We start from the raw sequence: 20,763 nt of genomic DNA, 5'->3' as shown, positions 1-20,763 counted from the left end.
CCTAGGTTCTAATAGTGTACCTGCTCGTGGTACCTCTCAAAACACGGCCCTACGCATAGGCCAGGCTGGTCAGGACAGCGGGGACAATAAAAATTGGTGTCATTCCTTCTTCCAGTCCTGCTGCAGACACGACAACGTTTTCTTCGGATGCGTTGACCTGGGGCACACGGAATCTGATAGGCGTAATGCCTACCATGCAGTCGGCTAGTTGCATCTGGGGGGGGGGGGGGGGCTGGCACCTCCTGGATACAGGATGTCCAGAATGATCTGTTCCTGAAATTGGAGGAAAGATCCAGTTCTCCCAGCCTTACTGTAGAGAACAAAGCTGTTGTAAACTGCCAATTGAATCAGATAAAAAGACACTTTCTTATACCAGCGTCTTGTTTTCCGGGTAATTAAATAGGGCGCTAACCTCTGGTCATTGAAGTCCACCCCTCCCATGTTGACATTATATTTGTGGACGACAAGGGGCTTTACAATGACCTTAGTTGCCCGTTGAATTTGGACTGTCGTGTCTGTGTAAATGGTGGACAGAAAGTAAACATCCCTCTTGTCCCTCCATTTCACCGCGAGCAGGTCTTCAGTACGCAAGGCGGCCCTCTGCCCCCGTTCAAGTCTGGTGGTAATGAGCCGTTGGGGGAAGCCCTGGCGACTAGGCCGCGCAGTGCCACAGCATCGGATTCCTTCTAACTTTAAGTGCTGAAAGAGGGCCACACTTGTGTAATAATTGTCCACAAAAAGATGGTACCCCTTCCGGAACAAGGGTGACACCAAGTCCCACACAACCTTTCCACTGCTCCCCAGGTAGTCAGGGCATCCGACCGGCTCCAATTTTGAGTCTTTTCCCTCATAGACCCTAAAACGACATGTATAGCCTGTGGCCCTTTCACAGAGCTTATACAGTTTCACCCCATACCGGGCGCGCTTGCTTGGGATGTACTGTTTGATGCCAAGGCGCCCGGTAAAGCGTAAGAGGGACTCGTCTACGCAGATGTTCTGTTCAGGGATATAAGCATCTGCAAATGTTGAGGACAGGTGGTCTATGAGGGGCCGAATTTTGTGGAGCCGGTCATAAGCAGGGTCTCCCCTTTCATGACAGGTTTCGTCGTCGTTGAAGTGCAGGAAGCGCAGGATGGACTCAAATCGTGTCCTGGACATGGCAGCAGGGTACAAGGGAACATGATGTACTGGGTTCGTAGACCAATACGCCCGCAATACATTCTGTTTCATTAGTCCCAAGTGAAGGATAAGGGCCAAAAAGATTTTAATGTCGGAAACTTGGACTGGTTTCCACCCGAAAGGCTGGGCATACATGCTCTCCGGGTGCTCGGTGATGAATTGTGTGGCTTTACGGTTGGTCTCAACCACAATTAAGTCCAAGAGAACCTGGGTGATGAACTGCTGCAAAAAGTCTAGGGCCGTTCCTAGATGAGCTGTCGCCACCTGGACTCCAGACTGGGCAGTGAAAGGGGGCACTACGGGTGCGGCGGAATCAGGGGATTGCCAATCTGGTTGTGCCAGCACCTCTGGGAGTCTATGGGTACTACGGGCCCGTCTTCTTCTTGGTGGCTGCGACGGGGGTACTACTGCACTTGCCACCGTACCAGTTTCAACTTCCATGCTGACGCTCATCACTTCGCCAGGGTCTACAGAAGTACTGGTACCAAGTCCAGGAGATGCTACGCTGCTGGTGCCTGCCTCACCAAGAAAACTATCAACAGCGCTAGCACCACCCTGCTGCCCTTGAGGCGGATCCTGCGCCACCTGCGGTCTAACGACTTGGGGTCTGGTACGCCTGGCTCTAGCCGGGACCATAGCCTCGTCATCACTATCGGTCAGGGAACCACTGCTTTCTACAGGTTGAAATTCGGACCCGGAAGATTCGACGGATGATTCTTCCCAAAAGAACTCATCCGACTGGTCCATGTACCTGTATACCTCGTCATCGGAAAGCCCCCTTCTTGCCATTGTGGATTGCTAAATTTATGGGGTTTTCCTCCGAGACTACCCAGAAAAAAAGAGCACCTACCTAGCAAAAAGGGAGTATTTGAGAGGTATTGGGGTTGGTGGGAAGTGGGGTCTCAGAGGCAATCAAACAATCACGGGACAATCAAATACAATTACAGCACAATCGACTCCAATCACAGCACAAGCAAATCTGATGCACTCGGAAGGTGGTGGTTGGGTGTGGTGGGGGGGAGGGTAGGGTTGGTGTGGTGGGGGGGGGAGGGTTGGGTGTGGTGGGGGGGAAAGTAGGGTTGGGTGTGGTAGGGGGGAAGGTAGGGTTGGGTGTGGTGGGGGGGAGGGGAGGGTTGGGTGTAGTGGGGGGGAGGGTGGGGTTGGGTGTGGCGGGAAGTGGGGTCTCAGAGGCAATCAAACAATCACGGGACAATCGAAGCCGATCACGGGACAATCAAATACAATCGCAGCACAATCGAATACAAGCGCAGCACAATCAAATCTGATGCACTCGGAAGGTGATGGGGGGTGGGGGTGGTGGTGGGGTGGGGGTTGGTGGGAAGTGGGGTCTCAGAGGCAATCAAACAATCACGGGACAATCGAAGCCGATCACGGGACAATCGAAGCCGATCACGGGACAATCAAATACAATCGCAGCACAATCAAATCTGATGCACTCGGAAGGTGATGGGGGGTGGGGGTGGTGGTGGGGTGGGGTGGGGGTTGGTGGGAAGTGGGGTCTCAGAGGCAATCAAACAATCACGGGACAATCGAAGCAGATCACGGGACAATCAAATACAATTGCAGCACAATCGAATACAAGCGCAGCACAATCGAATACAAGCGCAGCACAGTCAAATACAATGCACTTGGACAGTGATTAGGGGGGGGGTCTGAGGGCGATTTGAGGGGGTGGGGGGTTGATCAGGAGCCCGCACGGGGCAGACTGAGTGCTGATCTGATGAGAGACAGACACAGGGGGTTACTGATCGCAGATCAGTTAGTGATCGCTGGGGAGGACAGATGTAAACAAAGAGCAGGGGATGTAATCAGGAGGGGGGTATGAGGGCAATCGAGGGCCTGGGCAGGTGATCGGTTACCCCCGCGGGGCAGTTAGGGTCTGCTCTCATGGGTGGGGGTGCTGAGGGGTGATGGACAGGTGATAGACAGGTGATCAGAGGGGGATCAGAGGGGGATCAGGGGGTAAGGTATCTGTATACAGATGTATACAGTATACAGGGGGGTAGTCTGGGATGGGGTCTGGGGGTGATCTAAAGGTAGGGGGGGAATCAGGGGTGACTAGGAGGCAGTTAGGGACCTAAACTAAGGGGCAGCGTCGCTAGTTAGTTGCAGGTGGGGGGGGGGGGGTTGCAGGGGTGCAAGGGTGCTAGGCAGGGGTCTGCTGGGGTGATCAGGGGGGGTATGAGGCCTGGGGTGGGTGATCAGGGAGGCTGAGGGCAAAAACAACAGTGTGCTGAGTTACTTACGAAGTGGTTCCTCCTCGCTAGTGGTCTCTGCAACAATGAGACCACGAGGCGAGGAGGAAGCACGTATAAGGCACTTTGTTTACCTAACAAAGTGCCTTATACATCCTGATTGGTTGCTTTTACGGATTCCTCCGCTCGCCGGCTCTGCTAAGTGGCCGGCGAGCAGAGGCAAAATGCCGGGCTTCCGACTCCCGGCGGAGGATCGCGTCACTGATGACGTGATCGCTCCGCCCATGCCCCTACAAGGACCACCGCCATTTGTCAATACGGCGGTCCTTGCGGGGTCCACTTCCCGGCCGCCAATTGTATATACGGCGGTCGGGAAGTAGTTAAGAGAGAGATTTGTCTCTTGGTCAAATCTGCTCATCATCACTAGATGTATGGCTACCTTAACATATCAACATAGTATAAGGACCAACAGATTGAGAATACTCTGAAGTGGTTGTTTTAGTAACCTGGTAAACTACACAAAATGATAATATTGTACATTCAAGATTGTATAGTTATCGGTCAACTTAAACCTTGTGCTGACATATCACCCAGACTAGTTCAAAACCATTCAATCAGGAGGCACTCATGTTGGAACAGGTGTTTCTGTCCTGCACAGCTGATCCAGTTGTGATCAGTAGGCTTATGGCTAGTCACAATGTTATCTTCTAATCTCTTCTGTGTTTATTCCCATGGTGAAAGGTTTCCCATTCTTCTGTTGTTTCATGTCTTCATTAGAAACTTAATGCTGTCGGACCGAGCTTCTATTGGCTGCCAATACCTGCATTGCTAAGCAGTCATTGAGATGATATTGGGTTGTGCAATGGGCTCACTGTTTCCTAGCGTTAGCTTAACACAAAGACAAGCCCAATTACAGTGACTAGATCATGTACTTTTGTCATACAACTCCAGAGTTCTAATCCTGCCTGGATCCAGTACCTATTCAGTAAGGAAACCTTGGATAAGACTGCTAATGCTCCAAGATGGCCTTCTGAGTGCATCCTTAGTGGCTACAGCTCTCAAGCACTTTGGGCTTGATAGGAGAAAATGTTAAATTTTCAGTTTTTCCACTAGGGCTCAGTGTTCTATGTACACAAGTCTGTCCAACATACAACACCTGCTAAGAATGTTTTCCCTTACCATGTCATTTGCTGGCCCATGGTCTAATACATCATAGTGACAAAGTGGTTAAAGAGGAGCCAAACTTAAAAAAATCTTTGACCACCCTATTGGCACCTATTGCACCCACAGCTTTATAAATAGAAAATGCGACAATGGCCTCAATTCATGGAGCATTATCAAACGTTTATCAAACACTTTATCAAACGTTTGATAATTTACCTCATGGGTAAAATCTCATTTTGAATTCACTAAGGTGTTATATATTTGTTAAAGGTTTTACCGGTAAAACATTCGATAAATATATAACACCTTAGTGAATTTAAAATGAGATTTTACCCATGAGGTAAATTATCAAACGTTTGATAAACGTTTGATAATGCTCCGTGAATTGAGGCCAATATTACCTACTGTAGCTGCTGCTCCACCATTGTTTCAGATTTTGGAGGAGTGAGTTGCTGCATTAATTTCTGGCTACCATCATCTTTAAAAATGCAAATGTATGAAAAACACAATTGCGAAAAGCTTATGCAGGAAAATCACATAATGCAAACACATGCAGTGTTTCTGTAATTTTGTTTGCGGTTGCAATGGGAGAGGCTTCAGACAACAATTAGTTAAGTGAATGTTCATACAAAATCAGTATTTTATGATCAGTTTTTTGTTTGTGTCCACTTTAGTACTGAGACCTTGCTTTGAAGGTGATTCATGTGACTTACCATTGGATTAGAATATACATTTTAATTTAAACCTTATACTTCTTTAGTTTTCTTCTAGGCTTTATTCAGACAGAGCAAATTTGGGGAATATTAAAACTTTTGAGGCCAATCATTTTTGAAAATGAGAGATAGAAAAAAACAAGGAACATGATAATGTTATGCTGTGTACTACCAGGGGATTAATGTAGGAAACTATGGTGAGGACAGCATCTGGGACATATAAGTTGAAGAAAAGCAATATGGCTGTATGAGAAAAACTAATTAAAATTAACACTAGTAAAGGATGTGCAACATCTGCCAGTAAGCAAGATGGCGCTGCCATACTCCCCTTCTTATTCTGCTTGTAAATTGCGCAAAAGGTGGATCAGCGCATCACCAGGCTGCCTCCGAATGGCCTACAAAAGGTGCGCTGAGCCCCCCCCAGAAACTGCAAACGCACCTTGAACCCATACAGAAGCTCTGCATATACACCAAAAGCAAGGCTGCTATGTGGGAGCAGCTGACCAAAAATGAATTAAATTAGTACATAGCAAAGAAATGAACAGCGCTACTTAAAAACAGATAAGTGCCTACCTGCAAGAGAGTGCAAGCCCCACTTTTGGGATAAAATACACACCTAGCACACACATAACCTGTCTACCACTGGAGGATGTTGGTTTCCTGTAACAGCTTGCATGCAACTTGTTAAGTACTTGTTCCTCCCACTGCGGAGAAGTCATCCCCCTATGGGAGGGGACCTAACACTGACTAAATCCTAAGCAATGCATATGCATAGCCTGGGTGCGCTACCAAGAAACATCAAAAATTGAAAATTGCGCAAAAGGTGGATCAGCGCATCACCAGGCCGCCTCTGAATGACCTACCATCAGAGGTGCGCTGAGCCCCCCCCCAGAAACTGCAAACGCACCTTGAACCCATACAGAAGCTCTGCATATACATCAAAAGCAAGGCTGCTATGTGGGAGCAGCTGACCAAAAATGAATTAAATTAGTACATAGCAAAGAAATGAACAGCACTACTTAAAAACAGATAAGTGCCTACCTGCAAGAGAGTGCAAGCCCCACTTGTGGGATAAAATACACACCTCGCATACACATAACCTGTCTACCACTGGAGGATGTTGGTTTCCTGTAACAGCTTGCATGCAACTTGTTAAGTACTTGTCCCTCCCACTGCGGAGAAGTCATCCCCCTATGGGAGAGGACCTAACACTAGCTAAATCCTAACCTATGCATATGCATAGCCTGGGTGCGCTACCACATACTACATACTACATATTCTGCTTGTAAGTCAACATTATTGGTTGGTAACAGCATAAATGCGAACTTCCCTAAGCACTAAGCTACACCCTGATGAAGCCCTGATTGGGCAAAATGTGTAGATGGGTGGAGCTGGGACGGAATGGTGAGTCAGACCTCCGTATCCCTGCTGATCCCCATTGGGTGTTCAAACTGACGTGTGGGTAGATCGTGGCGAAACCAGTGGCATACCAGAAACACATAGCGGCTCACTTCTACTTGGAGGGACAGCACTCAGGTATGAGAACACCCACGGGAGGCAAAATCCGCTATGGAAAATATCTGGAATGCCCAGAATGCCAGCCGGGCAGTGGTGAAATATTATCTACTAAGCATACCCACTACGATCAATCCTGAAGTTGTTTATCTTCATGTTGCATTTGAATCCCACCTCATATTGAAGGCAACTCCTGTCTACCACTGATGCATTGTGTCTGTACGATGATGCATGAGCTTCTAGGCTGCTGGGACTGAGTTGAAAGGCTTCTGCAGTTCTCCAGTTTATTGTGCAAGCATCAACACAGAGACTTGGGGTTTCTGGGTTTATGTTATTGCGGTTGGAGCCATCGTTTGCCTCCTTGGTACTTAGTGCACATGATTATAGGCAGATACGGCCGTGTATGCATGTTTATTGAGTGATCAGTCTGGTTTGCATGCTGGTGCCGGAGGTAGAACCCTGATATATCCATTCTTGTAATATGAAATGTTTTTATTGTACATTAAGAGGAATCAAGTTTTTTTGGTATATAATAAAGGCTAGCTGCATATTTCTACTTAGTACCTTGAGTGGCCAGCACCACTTTATTCTTTTGTTCAGTATACCAATAATTTTTGAAAGACAAAAACATACACAGATACTGTTCTTTGTTCACGGTCCAAGTGACCACTGCTTTCAGATTGTGATTGTACCAAAAAATTTTGAATTTCTCCATATTAGGGAACCTTTTCCTCATTCCTTTGCATACCAATGTATAATATGTTGTAATTTTAACAATGGATACGATTGAAACTAAAATGAATATATTAAAAAAATGTATTCAATTCTATTTCTATTCTCTTGCTTTGGCTACTCCATAGAACCTATTTAGTTCCCCAGAGACGCTCACAAATTTACCAATCTGTTTCTCTCAATTGTTTCAGAGGCTACCCCCAACTCAGGTTCCATGATCCAAAGTTGGTGGGATTGCCCAGAAGCTTCAGTTATCTGGACAAGAATTGGAGGCCTCCTCTCTAGTGTGCTTATCAAGCTAATCACCAAATATATCAAGATGTTTCTTCTAGGTATCCAACCTTCTGGCATGAAATATGCTCCCCACAATCTGGCTCAACACATACTTGCCTCAGTCAAAGTCTATATTGCCACTCGATGAAAGCAAACTACTCTGAATTTTGACAATATTCTCCAGTGTATTGACAGGAAGATAATTTATGAGCTCATTAATGCCAGAATGTCTGATACATTACCCCATTTTGAAAAAGTGTGGCAACCCTGGCTGGACTATAGGGGAGGCCTGCCCATGTTCAATGTTCTCAATGATTAACCTCATTACTGGGACCACATCCTTTCTTTGCCCTCGGCTTAGTAGATGCATTTACCAACCTTGATCTAACCTTAAATATTACTGAGACAGACTTCCCTTAGCATTATAAGCTTTACTCTCTGGCGAGCAATTTTCGCTTTTTGTGATGAATTGGTCGTTTCCTATCCACAGTTTGTTTCTTTAATACTAGCTGTTCTTTCACTGCCACATTATTTGATTCATTAAAATATACTGCTTGTAATGTAAAATGAGCCTACTATGCACAATTGCATTTTCCTGTATGACCTTTTATGTTCTCAATAAGTATTATTTTGAACACTAAAATTATTTGTATTCAATGGCAAATCCAATGATGCTCTACAGAGTTGTCCTTTATTTTTAATTGTTGTTAGCCATGGCAAATGTAATTTATTTGTCGAGCATAGCAGAGATGTTGGTACTCAACAAAGTCATGGTAATATTTACAGAGGAAAAACAGGAGTAGCGTGTGTGGCAGATGTGAGAGGAATAACCAGCTGCTAAGAAAGAGGCTTCAAAAAACATGACTTCACAATAGAAGCTTATTAAAGGAGAAAGTTGAAGCAATACCATATTGATTAGATGGCGCACGTCACTGGAGTTTTATTGAAGCACACAGTTTACTTTCATCAGAAAAACATGAGGTAAATATATTGAAGCAGCTTTGAAGAAAAAGGCCTGTAGATTAAATGACACTAGTGCGTTGCTTTAAAACAACCATAACACTGAAACAAAAATCATTACTGGCCCCTCTGCATTTTGATTTCAGTTTTTGACAGTGAAAGTTGATTGTGGATAACATGTAAATGCAGGCCTTCTATTAAAAAGCTGCCACTCACCAGTACAATCTTGTGCCTCAATATATTGATCTGGGCTGTCAGCTGTGTTGTACGTGTCCTCGGTGATTGTAATGCCTTCAGTCCCTCAGGCACAGGCAAGCCAGGCTTGTGATTCCACTGCTAGTACTAAATAAAAATAACATTGCAGTTGCTATTTGTTTTGACTGGATACATGTGATATCAAAAATAGACTTTTGTGTACCATGACTTAGTTTAAAGTAGAATTCCAGTCTGGCATGACATACAATAAGAATTGTCTCTCAACTTTTTATTGTCCATATAGTTATTCTACCTGCCTTTACACCAAATTAATTAAATCTGTGTTCTGTGTAAAAATCATAATTCCCTTGCAGCTGATAGAACTGGAAGGAGCCATGCTATAGTGTGATGCCATATCCAGTATAGACATAAATGTAAGTAGAGCAAAGCATAGCATTCTACTGCTTATGATCAGTGTAGCTATCACACAGAATCACCTTTCTGTTTGCTGAGCCATATCTTTTGCACCTCTAGAGCCTTGTACACATTCTACACTAATCCAGCGTGTGTACAGCAGCCCCCTGACACTGCTTGGTGGATCACTTCAGCTGAGCAGCAGCTGAGATCATTGGTCTGCTCACTTGCCCCATCCACTGCATAACATCACTCCTGTGCCACTCCGTTAGCCCTCCAGTGATGTGTCTGTACAGCGTCAGCTCTGCAGTCAGGGGAGCCTCTGGACATAGGCAGTACAGGCCATTTCCTGGAGTGAAATTGGTCCTGGGGGCGCCATGTTGCTGGATGAAGCCACGCCCCTGGATGAAGCCACATTCCCTGACTAAGCCCCACCCCCACAGGCGTTTTATTACTTGTTTCTGCTGCATCTGCTTAGCGTAAGTTGCAGGCAGCTGCCACTGTGTCCCTCTGTGCCTTGTACATCCTTTTTCCCCCCTTTGTGCCTCCTTCTGTCTCTTTTGTGCCTCCTTCTGTCTCCTTGTGCCTCCTTCAGTCCTTTGTGCCATGTCTGACCCCCTGTTTGTCCTCCTGTCTCCCCTTGTGCCACCTTCTGTCTCCATGTGCCTCCTTCAGTCTCCCTGTGCCACCTCTGCCTCCTTCTGTCCCCCTGTGCCTCCATATGTCCCCTTGTGACTTTCTTTGTCCCCCTGTGCTACCTCTGCTCCCCTGTTCCTCCTTCAGTCCCACTCTGCCTCCTTCTGTCTCCCTTTGTGCCTCATTCTGTCTCCATGTGCCTCTTCAGTCCCCATGTGCCACCTCTGTCCCCAGTACCTTCATCTGCCCCCTGTGCCTCCTTCTGTGCCCCTTTGTGCCTTCTTCTGTCTCCCTGTGGCTCTGTCTGTCCCCCTCTGCCTCCATCTGTCTCTCTGTGCCTCCTTACATTCCCCTCTGCCTTCTTCTGTTCCCCTTTATGCCTCCTACTGTCTTCCTGTGCCTCCTTCTGCCCCCTTTGTGCTTTTTTCTGTCCCACATTATGCCTCCTTCTGCCCCCTTTGTGTCTCCTTCTGTCCTCTGTGTGCCTCCGTCAGTCCCCCTGTGCCCCATTCTTTCTTCCTGTGCCTCCTTTTGTCCCCTTTGTGCCTCAATCTGTCCCCTATTGTGCCTCCTTATGCCCCTTTTGTACCTCCTTCTGCCCCACTTTGTGGCTCCTTCTGTCCCCCTGTGTGCATCCTTTAGTCCCCCTGTGTCTCCTTCTGTCCTTTTTTGTGCCTCCTTCTGGCCCTCATGCCTTCTTCTGTCCCCCTGTACTGCCCGCTGCCCCTCTGTGTACCTCCTTCTGTCCTCCTGTGCCTCCTTTTGTCCCCCTTTGTGCCTCAATCTGTCCCCCATTGTGCCTTCTTATGCCCCCCTTTGTGCCTCCTTCTGGCCCCCTATGTGCCTCCTTCTGTCCCCCTGTGTGCATCCTTCAGTCCCCCTGTGTCTCCTTCTGTCCTTTTTTGTGCCTCCTTCTGGCCCTCATGCCTTCTTCTGTCCCCCTGTACCGCCCGCTGCCCCTCTGTCCTCCTGTGCCTCCTTCTGTCCTCCTTTGTTTCTCATTCTGTCCCCCATTGTGCCTCCTTTTGTCTCCCATTGTGCCTCCTATGACTTCTTCTGACCCTCATGCCTCTTTCTGTCCCCCAGTACCTCCCTTTGTCACCCTGTGTGCCCCATTTGGGAGGGGTGTTGTAGTGGCCGCCACAGGCTTTCTCGCCTGGAGTGACAAAATGGCTAGAGGCGGCCCTGTCTGCAGTGTTGCGTAAGGGTTCAGGTACTGATCCCTGCTGGGCGACATGCCTTGTACTGTTGTATGAGGCTTAAGATCAAAATCCTCACAACAAGAGCTCAGTGTGGCAGCTCAGTTATGTAATGAATTCCAGGGAGATAGTGAAACACAGTTAAAAATAATATAAGTCTCTAGGTGCCTTATTTTTAATCTTGAAGTGCATGACAGGCTAGCCTAGCTGAGGTGTGCATGCTGTCACCCATGCTGTTGCTCTTCTCTTGTGAGCTTTGGTCCCACCCAGAGGTCTCATTAGTACCAGCTACTCCCAGTACATCAGGCCTCTCCGGAACCGATGCTTACTAAAGATGAACATTAAGTTTGACTTTCTTCAAATATCAAAAAAGTTGATTTGCTTTGGATACTTTATACACAAAAAAGATAGGGAAGAATTGGGCATGCCCAATATAATAATGTGCTATTGGGCATCACATCTTAACAGGACCTTAGACTAGACCTATTCTAGTGACAGTAAAACATGTTTTTGCCTGGAGCAAATTTTAGTTTAACAACCATTGAAAGAATAAATCTGAGTGCCTCAGTTCCAATTCCATGTACCTTACCTAGCTGTCCCCACAGCAAGACACATCTTTCAAGTCTGGTGGATTAAATGCTGAAGTGGATTAGATGTAATTCCACTCTTATGCCCCCCAGGATAAAAAAGCCATTATTTTAGGAAGTGTGAGTTGAGACCGAGGGATGTTCTTATGCCTGATTTAAAAATATCACCATTAGAAGACTTAAGGACAAGCACTGGGATTCTTCCCTTGAACTTTTGGAACTGGAAACACTGGAATCCTCTTCAATCTTCAGCAGACCTCCTAGCTCTTGAGTCGTTATCTCAAAGCGAAAAACCTGCCCATAATATTTCAGTTCTTTATGGGATTGTCCTATCCTACTCTTTCCCTGTCTATCCTAATTTTCTATGAAAGTGGGAGTGCGAAATTGGGTCGCCTCCTTTACTAGCTCTAAGATCAAGGAGGCAAATTATAAAATCTTGTTTAGATGACATAGAACTCCCTATAGCGTCTTAAAATTTCCCCATGACTGCACAGAACTCTGTTGGAGGGGATGTGGAGAGGGAGGCATTGTAACGATTGCGGGTTTCTATTTCCGTGGTCAGCGCACAAGAGGCGCGCTGACACAGCGGAAATCCTCCACAAGTGTATAATTAGATAGTACCCAGGTTAGGTGCAATGCACCGGTAGAGGGCAACTCCCACCAGCAGATGGAGCTGTGGAGTGCAGACGAGCACAGCCTCTGCACGGCCACAGATGCCAGATGGGAATTGTACAGATAAAGGCAAAGTAGGGCACGATAGCCCTCCAAAAGAGAGAGCACAGAGACAGACTAAATGTGTGTTCCCCAATCTAGTCGCCACCCAGCGACGGCGAACACACATTCGCAGAAACAAAGCGGGAACGCAATCGCAAGAGAGAGGAGATTGCCAGAAGTGACACAAGGCTGAACAGAACAGAGCACGAGAGTAACAAAGGCACAGCACACAACAATGAGGAGATGAGGAAAATAACAAACGCTAGCTAAACACGAACACCGCACTCATTCGCAACAGCGAACGCGTTTACGGCGCGGACTCCGCACAATAAGCGCAACAGAGACAAGCACGCCACTCCGACTAACGAATGAACACAAATAAACAAATAACAGGAATGCTTGCTAAACGGCTGCCTTCCCTCAGGCAACCGCAAGCGTTTGCTCCAGACAGACAGATGAACGGAAACAGAAATAGGTCAGATAAGATCCACCGCTCTTCCGCAAGAGCGAGTGCGATCCGGGTTCAGGGACAGGACAGGAAAGATCCACTGCTCTTTCCGTCAGAGTGAGTGTGATCCAAGTACAGAAACAGAACTAGCAGGATCCACTGCTCTTTCCCACCAGAGCAAGTGTGATCAGAGTACAAGAATAGGCTTAGCAGGATCCACTGCTCTTACCGCCAGAGCGAGTGTGATCCACACGGCAAGACAGACAGAAGGAGTAACCAATAGCAACCGCAGCTACGGAAAAACTCCAAGACATAGACTAGAGAGATGCACTGCCACTAACGCTAGGGCAAGTGCGATCCAGGTACTGGACCAAACGATTCACCATCGCCAACAGCTGGCGACAGTGCAATCGTAAGGACAAGACAAGACAGGCAATACAGATAAACATTAACCTGACTGCACTAGAAGAACTGCCTAGTGCAGTCCCAAGGAATATACTCTAAGGTAAACTTTGACAAACAAACAGGGCTGAAACTCTAGGAGAGTTTCTCAGTAACAAACCATTAAAGATGACCAACAAAGGATTCTGGGAGAACATGGTATTTATACTGCCAGCCTTCAAAAGAGGCAGGTAGGCAATCTGCATAACAAATATATGCAAATTCCTCAGCAGCAGAGCAGGTCTGAAACTTGCAAAGCAAGGACAGCTCTCTTTTCAAGAGACCTGCAGCCCTCAGAGTTAAGGAATGGTCAAACAGCTGTCTGTCTGTGCAGACAGCTGACTGGATCATTACAGGCATCTGGTGGAGCTGCCTCAAATTGAGTCCTGTCTGAGAATCTCTTAATCATATGATTCATAAGGTTACTGACATACAACTTTCACATGACTTGTGGGTTATACTGTTTCATAACATCTGTCAGCCAATTAAGTCGTACAAGAAATTAGTTTTACCATTCATGTTTAACGCTGCTAAGAGTTTGATTCCTAAATATTGGAAATATAATCCCATCCTTAGTATCAAGGAGTAGTTTATGGCAATTAATGTTTCGAAACATGAAGAGATTACTTTCTTACAAAAATATATTTTTGACAAATACTTCTTAATCTGAGCTCTATGGATTGATTGACAGTCCCAGACAGACTATATTAATCATGTGATGACTCCTTAGGTCTCTTTGCCTACCCCTACCCTACAGGTACTATGTTTCCCCCCATTACTGTTAGGAAAGCCGACTGTGTCTTTTGAGACCTACTTTTCCAAGCTATATCCAGTCTCTTGCAGTAGTGCTTTACATCAGAGTGCTGTTACTGCAAGTTGTAATGCTATCATCCTAACAATGATTTACATTGTGAGCTAATTTGTTTGGTTTATAGGTTGTTTTGTTTGCATGATTTCCCTTACCCCTGATGCAAAAAACAATTGTGTTTTATCATGTCTCTAATATTCTGAATGCTAATTATATGAAGTTCAATGGTGTTTAAAGTGTAATGGAAAATGTGCCAAAGTATCCTTATAAGAAAAAAGTTTGCCTTTATTGCAATGTCTACAATCTACACTGAACTGAAATTAGCAGTAGATGAACTTTGCACAAGGCTAATCAGATTTAGAAAGTGATTGATTTGACAACTTTATTTCATTCATCATGTACATATGTAAGCATTATTTTTCGAAAAATGATTACCTTCAATGCAAAGCTCTAATTTAGGCCCGGTTCACATTAGTGTTTGCCAAAAATCACTTTTTTTTAGTTTTTGCATTTTGCGAAAGTACAATGAAATATGCGAAAAATTTTCTTGAAATAAAAAATTGCCATTTTTGATGCGAAAATGATTATGGTGAAAAATCGCAAGCAACACTGAAAATGCCCACATGCACTCACTTTTTTTGTCCTGTTCATTGAAAATTGCTGTCTATAAATTTGTACTACCAACAGTGCAGGTTTTGTGGAAATCTACTGAGACACTAATTAAGTCACCTGTGATTTTGCGTAGTTTTCTACGAAACATGCACTGTTGGTGGTACTTGAGGACAGAGTTAGTAAGCCCTGACATAAGCATCATGCTGAAAAACAGTGTAGACATAGCAAACCAGCCTGATCTACACATACAGAATCAGAGGGGCCGTATATTTCGAGCCCTATAATGGAGAGAACTATATTAAACCGCTTTGTGTGTGATCTATAGCATATAGAAAAAGGGCATGTAACAAATCATTAACCACACTCATTTTTTTGGGAAACTATACCCCATAGACACCCCCTTCCCCTATTGCGCTAAAGAATTTTACTATAATAAGCACTACCTAGAGGTATCATAGAGCCAGAATGTGTCATGTGATATCAATTTGAACAATACTAATGAAGTAATTTAAATACCTAACAACATTAAGGAGGAAATGGGGGGCTGACATAGACTTATATGTTTGGAGCCCAGAGTTCAGATTTAACACTATCGTGAACTGAGATTTGTTTCATTGAAATGTGCACTATACTTTCTATGCTGGTGGTAATAATGGCCATGCTCACAGGGATGTGATCTTTAGAAGTGATTAATTAGACCCTTGTACCATCTCCTGCTCACTTGACATGCCCATCAACTATCTGCATTATGCCAGGAGATCTCCGCAGTACTGCCTATGAAGCAATTCTGCACCGCATCAGGTTCCCTCTTTTCATCTCTGCTTTAATAAAAGAAGTAAATGGAAAAACTGAGAATGTTTTTTATTACTTATGTTGTCACCTTCAGGTAGATCAAAGACATTCTAAACAAATCAAGAAATGAACTGACTACTGTGAATGGTCAAAATTCCTGCCTGCACTTTGTTCAGTTTTTGCCAGGAAATTTCAAAATTTTAAACAGTAAGTTTGCTTAAAGAAAACCTGAACTGAAAATTAAAAGTCAAAATAAACATACACAAGTCATACTTCCCTCCCGTGTAGTCTACTCATCAATCTCTTTCTCCTCTCCTGCGTCCTGTTTGTCCACTGTGATCAAGAGAATTCTCTTCCCTCCATTTTGAAAATGGCCATTACCCCATAACAGCTTCCTGGTCAGCACACTGTTAAACTGTAACATAACCCACTTGAGCCATAGGGAAACATGGACAGTAACTGTCACATCAGTTGTCCTCTCAGCTATAACTGACAGCAACTGATATATTTCAGTTCTGACAAAATGTTGTCAGAACTGGAAGGGATCATTGTCAGAAGAAAATTGTGAGCTTCTGAGAGGAACTGATGGTAAGGTAACTATGTAATGTTCGTTTGAAGTTACCTCATGTGTGTATTTGAAATAATTTTACTCAGTTCAGGTTCCCTTTAAGTGAAATGCAGTTAAAGTGGACCCAAACTAAAACTACAAGATTTCAGAAATAAAATCTATTTTCTAAATTATAATAATAAATAGCAGCCTTTTTTCAGCTGCATGATGACAAATATAAAATATTTTACATTTATTGGAGAAACCCCTCCCTTCCTTTCATATTGCCGGGACAGAATCCGGCAAACTGGTGGAGTAGATGGTGTCCAGAAAAGGAGAAATTGCTAATGGCTGCCACCTGTATAACCCTAGTTATGCAAAGAGGAGGGTGAAAAGCATGCACTGAAATGCTCATAGGCTTGAAGGAGTGTTTATTTATCTTTGTATGTGTCAGAGTGGTGCAACGAAATATTTTGAATTAAAAAAATGTTTGGTTTGGGTCCGCTTTAAGTCAATTGTAGTAAGCACAAACTCTTCCCCAAAAGAGTGCCAAAGAGGTTCTAAAGAGCATCTCTGGTGCGTCTTGAAAGCTTTCCCATCAGTGCAGTTCACACTGCCTCAGCTGCGTTGTAGTGTACCACACTGAACACCAGATACGCAATGGACATGTACAATGGATCTATTTGCATGGACCCTTTGGATCATATTTTTTCCACTCTGTGCGCTGCAGTAAAGTGTAATGCTGCACAGTTTTCTAGGCAGCAGGAAGCACTGCCACATTCATCATGCTGAACTGCCTTCCTCCACTCACTGCTACAACAGAGCGTACACTGACACACAATGTGTTGCTATAATCATATATACACAAGAAAAGCTAGCCATGCTTATTCTCTTGCGACCTAAATAAGGAGAAAAACTGGTGCTGAGGGATGTGGTCAATTTACATAGCAACAATTATTATCCTTCTGCATTTAAAACACACAATCACAAACAGCTTTTAGGCTCCCTGCACACTGCATGCGATTCCGATTCAGATTTTTAATCGGTTTTAACATCCGATTCAGATTTTTATTCGTTACTGCATGCTGAGTTTTTTTCTCCATTTTTCTGTTGATTGCATTCAGGGAAAATCGGAATTGCAAATCGGAAACGGAATCAGAATCGCAAAACGGATTTGCAGTGTGCAGGGAGCCTAACACTGATGGCAATAAAAGCAACCAAGTTGTCAAAATGGAGGATCTTTGCTTCCAAAATTAATTGTGATTTTGTAGTGATTTTGTACTAGGCCACTTCACCACTATGAGGTCATCTCCTCACAATTGTCCCCTACTGTCTATCTAGGACAGCCAGCACACATGTGAACTCTTCATAACAAGTTAGTTTGATTGACATGTCCAAGTACATATGCTTATTCTGGGGGGAGGGGTGGGCGGGGAGGAGAGATGGACTTACATATTTTGGTACAGCTTATCTAGGGGAGAATAGACATTTCATTTCAAATCTGTCCACTGTCTTTCTTCCTAAACTCAGATGACACCAGGATATACCATATGGCACTGCCCATGTCCATGAGAATAAGAGTGTTTCCCAATCTGACCAAGCAGGTCAGGATATTGAAACTTATCTCATGCCTCATTCCATTTTTTAGAAGATAGAAGTCTGATACTCTGATTGGATATTTCTTAATGTTTAGGGCACAAAGAAGAATACAGTAAAATCCCCTTATAGTAAACTCCAAGGGATCTTCTCAAGTAGTTTACTTTATCTGAAGTCAACTATATCAGGATTGGTCATACATTGTATACAGGCACATGGTCAGGACCTGAGCACTGAGTTGACTATAGCCAGAGGTTTACTACTTTAGAGTTTACTATAGCCAGAGTTTACTAAAGAGAGATTCTACTGTATTACTGTATTGTTTTTCATGTCCTGATAGAAAAATAAAATGTACGTCAATGGCTGATAAGATAAGGATATAATTTACAATGGTATATATACTTATTGATGTGAGTTGCATATTTTATTTCAGTTAACACAGAATGCAGCATTCAATCACAGCACAGATAAATCCAGTGATATAACACATGACGCATTCTAGTTCTTGTCTCATTCTGCAGAATAACATTATTCACGGTATATCATTTGACAATAATCCCTTCAACGGCACGTTGGCTGTACATCCTGGTCTATGGTTACAGTTGTTTGCCTGTTCAGCTAAGATTTCAAATGGAAAGGTTAATTTACATGCCTTTATGCACAGTTGCGAGGTACAATATAATATCCCTATATCACATATAACTGTTTGCACAAAAACACATTATAATCTCTGGTGCTGTAATTCAAAACTCATCAAGCTTCTCAGTTGTAGTCACCACACCTATTTTATGTAATACCTATGTAAACAGATTATGTCCTGTGATTAGAGGGCTATTTAATACTCTCTCACGGCTTGTTGGGTTAGGGAACTGGGCCAACATCCACAAACAATCTCACACAAGCCACTGTTACAAAAGGGCATGTGCTCAGATCCCGGTGTCCTCTGAAATGAGTGCGTGAATTGTGATATAATACGGGTGGAGATACTTGTAATGCTAGAACTACATTTATTTTGTGCGGATTCTCAAAGTAATAGCCATTTTCAATGACTTAAAGAGGAACTGTCGCAAAAATCCTAAAGTTTAAAACACATACAAATAAGAAGTTCATTTCTTCCAGAGTAAAATGAGCCATGAATTACCTTTCTCCTATGATGCTGTCACTTACAGTAAGTATTAGAAATCTGACATTACCGACAGATTTTGGGCTAGTCCATCTCTCCATAGGGGATTCTCAGCATGGCCTTTATTCTTTATAAAGACATTCCCTGAAAAGATTTATACAAAGATGCTAGCCAGCCTCCCTGCTCTCTGCACACTTTTTTGGCAGTTGGACGGAGCAACTGCCATTCACTAAGTGCTTTTAAAAATACAGGTAGTCCCCGGTTAACGAACGAGATAGGGACTGTAGGTCCGTTCTTAACCTGAATCTGTTCTTGAGTCAGAACAATGTGCTTTCTCTGTCCCCTGTACCTCCTCTGTGCCCCTATTTGCCTCCAGTGTCCCCCTCTGTGTCACCTTTGCCTTCTGTGCCTGCTTATACAAGTTTAAAAGCCATTTTTTCTTTGAATTTTTTAAAATCAATTTTCTCAAAAACTACAAGTCCAATTTGAAAAATTCTTTGTCATACGTAACGGCGGGTCGTTCGTAAGTTGGGGACTACCTGTAAAGAAAACCCTGAGAACCCCCCCCCCCCCCCGAGAAGATGGGCTAGTCCAAAATCTGTCGGTAATGTCTGATTTCGACTTCTTACTGTAAGGGCCCGTTTCCACTATAGCGTTGCGGAATCGCCGGCGAATCACCGCAGGAAAATCTCATGCGGGTGCGATTCCGCATGCGTTTTTTGACGCGATTTCGCATGCGATTTCGCATAGGTAAGGGTGATGCGATTTTAACCATGTCACTGCCTGTGTGAATTAACATGGGTACCTATGCAAAATCGCGGCAAAAAACGCATGGGGAAAACGCATGCGATTTCCCTATTAAATACATTGCGTGCGATTCGCCTGCATTCCACACGCAGGCGAATTCTGAGGGCCCTACCCTGCAGATTTTTTCTGCACAGAAAAACGTGCAGGAAAACGCACAAGTGGAAACAGTCCCATCCACTTGTACTGACTGTGCGAATTCGCATGCGGGCACCGCATGCGAATTCGTGATAGTGGAAACGGGCCCTGAGTGACAGCAACATAGGAGAAAAGTAATTATTGGCTCATTTTACATTTAGAGACATACTTCTTATTTGTATATGTTTACATATATATGTTTTAAAATTTTAAGATTTTTGCAACAGAGGTCCTTTAAGGAAACACTGTATTTATTTTACAGTATTTTAGACACGCGGGCCCATATGCAATTCACTTTTTCTCCTAAGTTTTCTCCTAAGGGATATTTTCAAACTTGTCAATAAAATGCCTTTTAAATTACCAGCAAGTAAGAAAATTCTTAAAATAGTTTTGATAGTACTTTCCCCCTAATTTTTGGTACTTTTACAATTACAAAGTGCTGAAAAGTTATTTTAAATAGAAGACGAATAATAATCTCCTAGGAGAAAATTCAGAAGATCTCCTAGGAGATAATTTTTCATGTTCTGTTTAAAATAACTTGTTAGCACTACCAAAAAGTAGATGAAAATGTACTGTCAAAAATATCCTGTGTATTTTCTTGCTTGCTGGTGGTTTAAAAGGCATTTTATTGATAAGGTGTAAAAATATCCTATAGGAGAAAACTTAGGAGAAAAAGTTAATTGAATAAGGGCCACAGTAGGCCATATGTAATTAACTTTTTCTCCTTAATTTTCTCCAAGTTGATATTTTTACATCTTGTCAATAAAATGCCTTTAGCCACCAGGCTGAAAAAAATACACTGGATAATTTTGACATTACTTTTTCACCTACTTTTGGTATTTTTTCAATGATAAAGTGCTGAAAAGTTATTTTCGAAATCATGTCCTAGGAAAAAAACGTAGGAGAAAATAATGAAAGGTTGGGGGCTTCATGTTAATGCTGCTGAACAAACAGTTA

At 43.8% G+C, this 20,763-nt stretch overlaps 1 protein-coding gene and 1 long non-coding RNA gene across 7 annotated transcripts in view; one reads left to right on the top strand and one right to left on the bottom strand.

The window, feature by feature from the left end:
* The window catches only part of LOC137563160 (uncharacterized), a 119,752-nt gene extending 100,694 nt beyond the window's left edge, over positions 1–19,058 (bottom strand). The window contains exons 1-2 of the long non-coding RNA XR_011030274.1: positions 18,883–19,058; positions 8,969–9,094 (exon numbers count right to left, since the gene is read on the bottom strand). This is a non-coding gene — a long non-coding RNA (uncharacterized lncRNA). The remainder of the gene's footprint in view (positions 1–8,968; positions 9,095–18,882) is intronic.
* Positions 1–20,763, top strand: part of LOC137563158 (uncharacterized) — a 246,475-nt gene that overhangs the window by 152,059 nt on the left and 73,653 nt on the right. For 2 of the 6 annotated variants that reach the window (XM_068275268.1, XM_068275266.1), the window contains exon 3: positions 8,579–8,773. The exons of 3 other annotated variants lie outside the window; for them this stretch is intronic. The gene's annotated coding sequence lies outside the window, so the exon portion shown is untranslated. Of the gene's footprint in view, positions 1–8,578; positions 9,086–20,763 lie in introns of those variants that run through there. One more of the 6 variants, XR_011030273.1, reaches the window with a different exon arrangement.

Source organism: Hyperolius riggenbachi, chromosome 3 (assembly GCF_040937935.1).
Source record: "Hyperolius riggenbachi isolate aHypRig1 chromosome 3, aHypRig1.pri, whole genome shotgun sequence".
Taxonomy (NCBI): domain Eukaryota; kingdom Metazoa; phylum Chordata; class Amphibia; order Anura; family Hyperoliidae; genus Hyperolius; species Hyperolius riggenbachi.
Note: the sequence above shows the minus strand (reverse complement) of the source record. Positions and strands in the feature narration are given on the sequence as shown.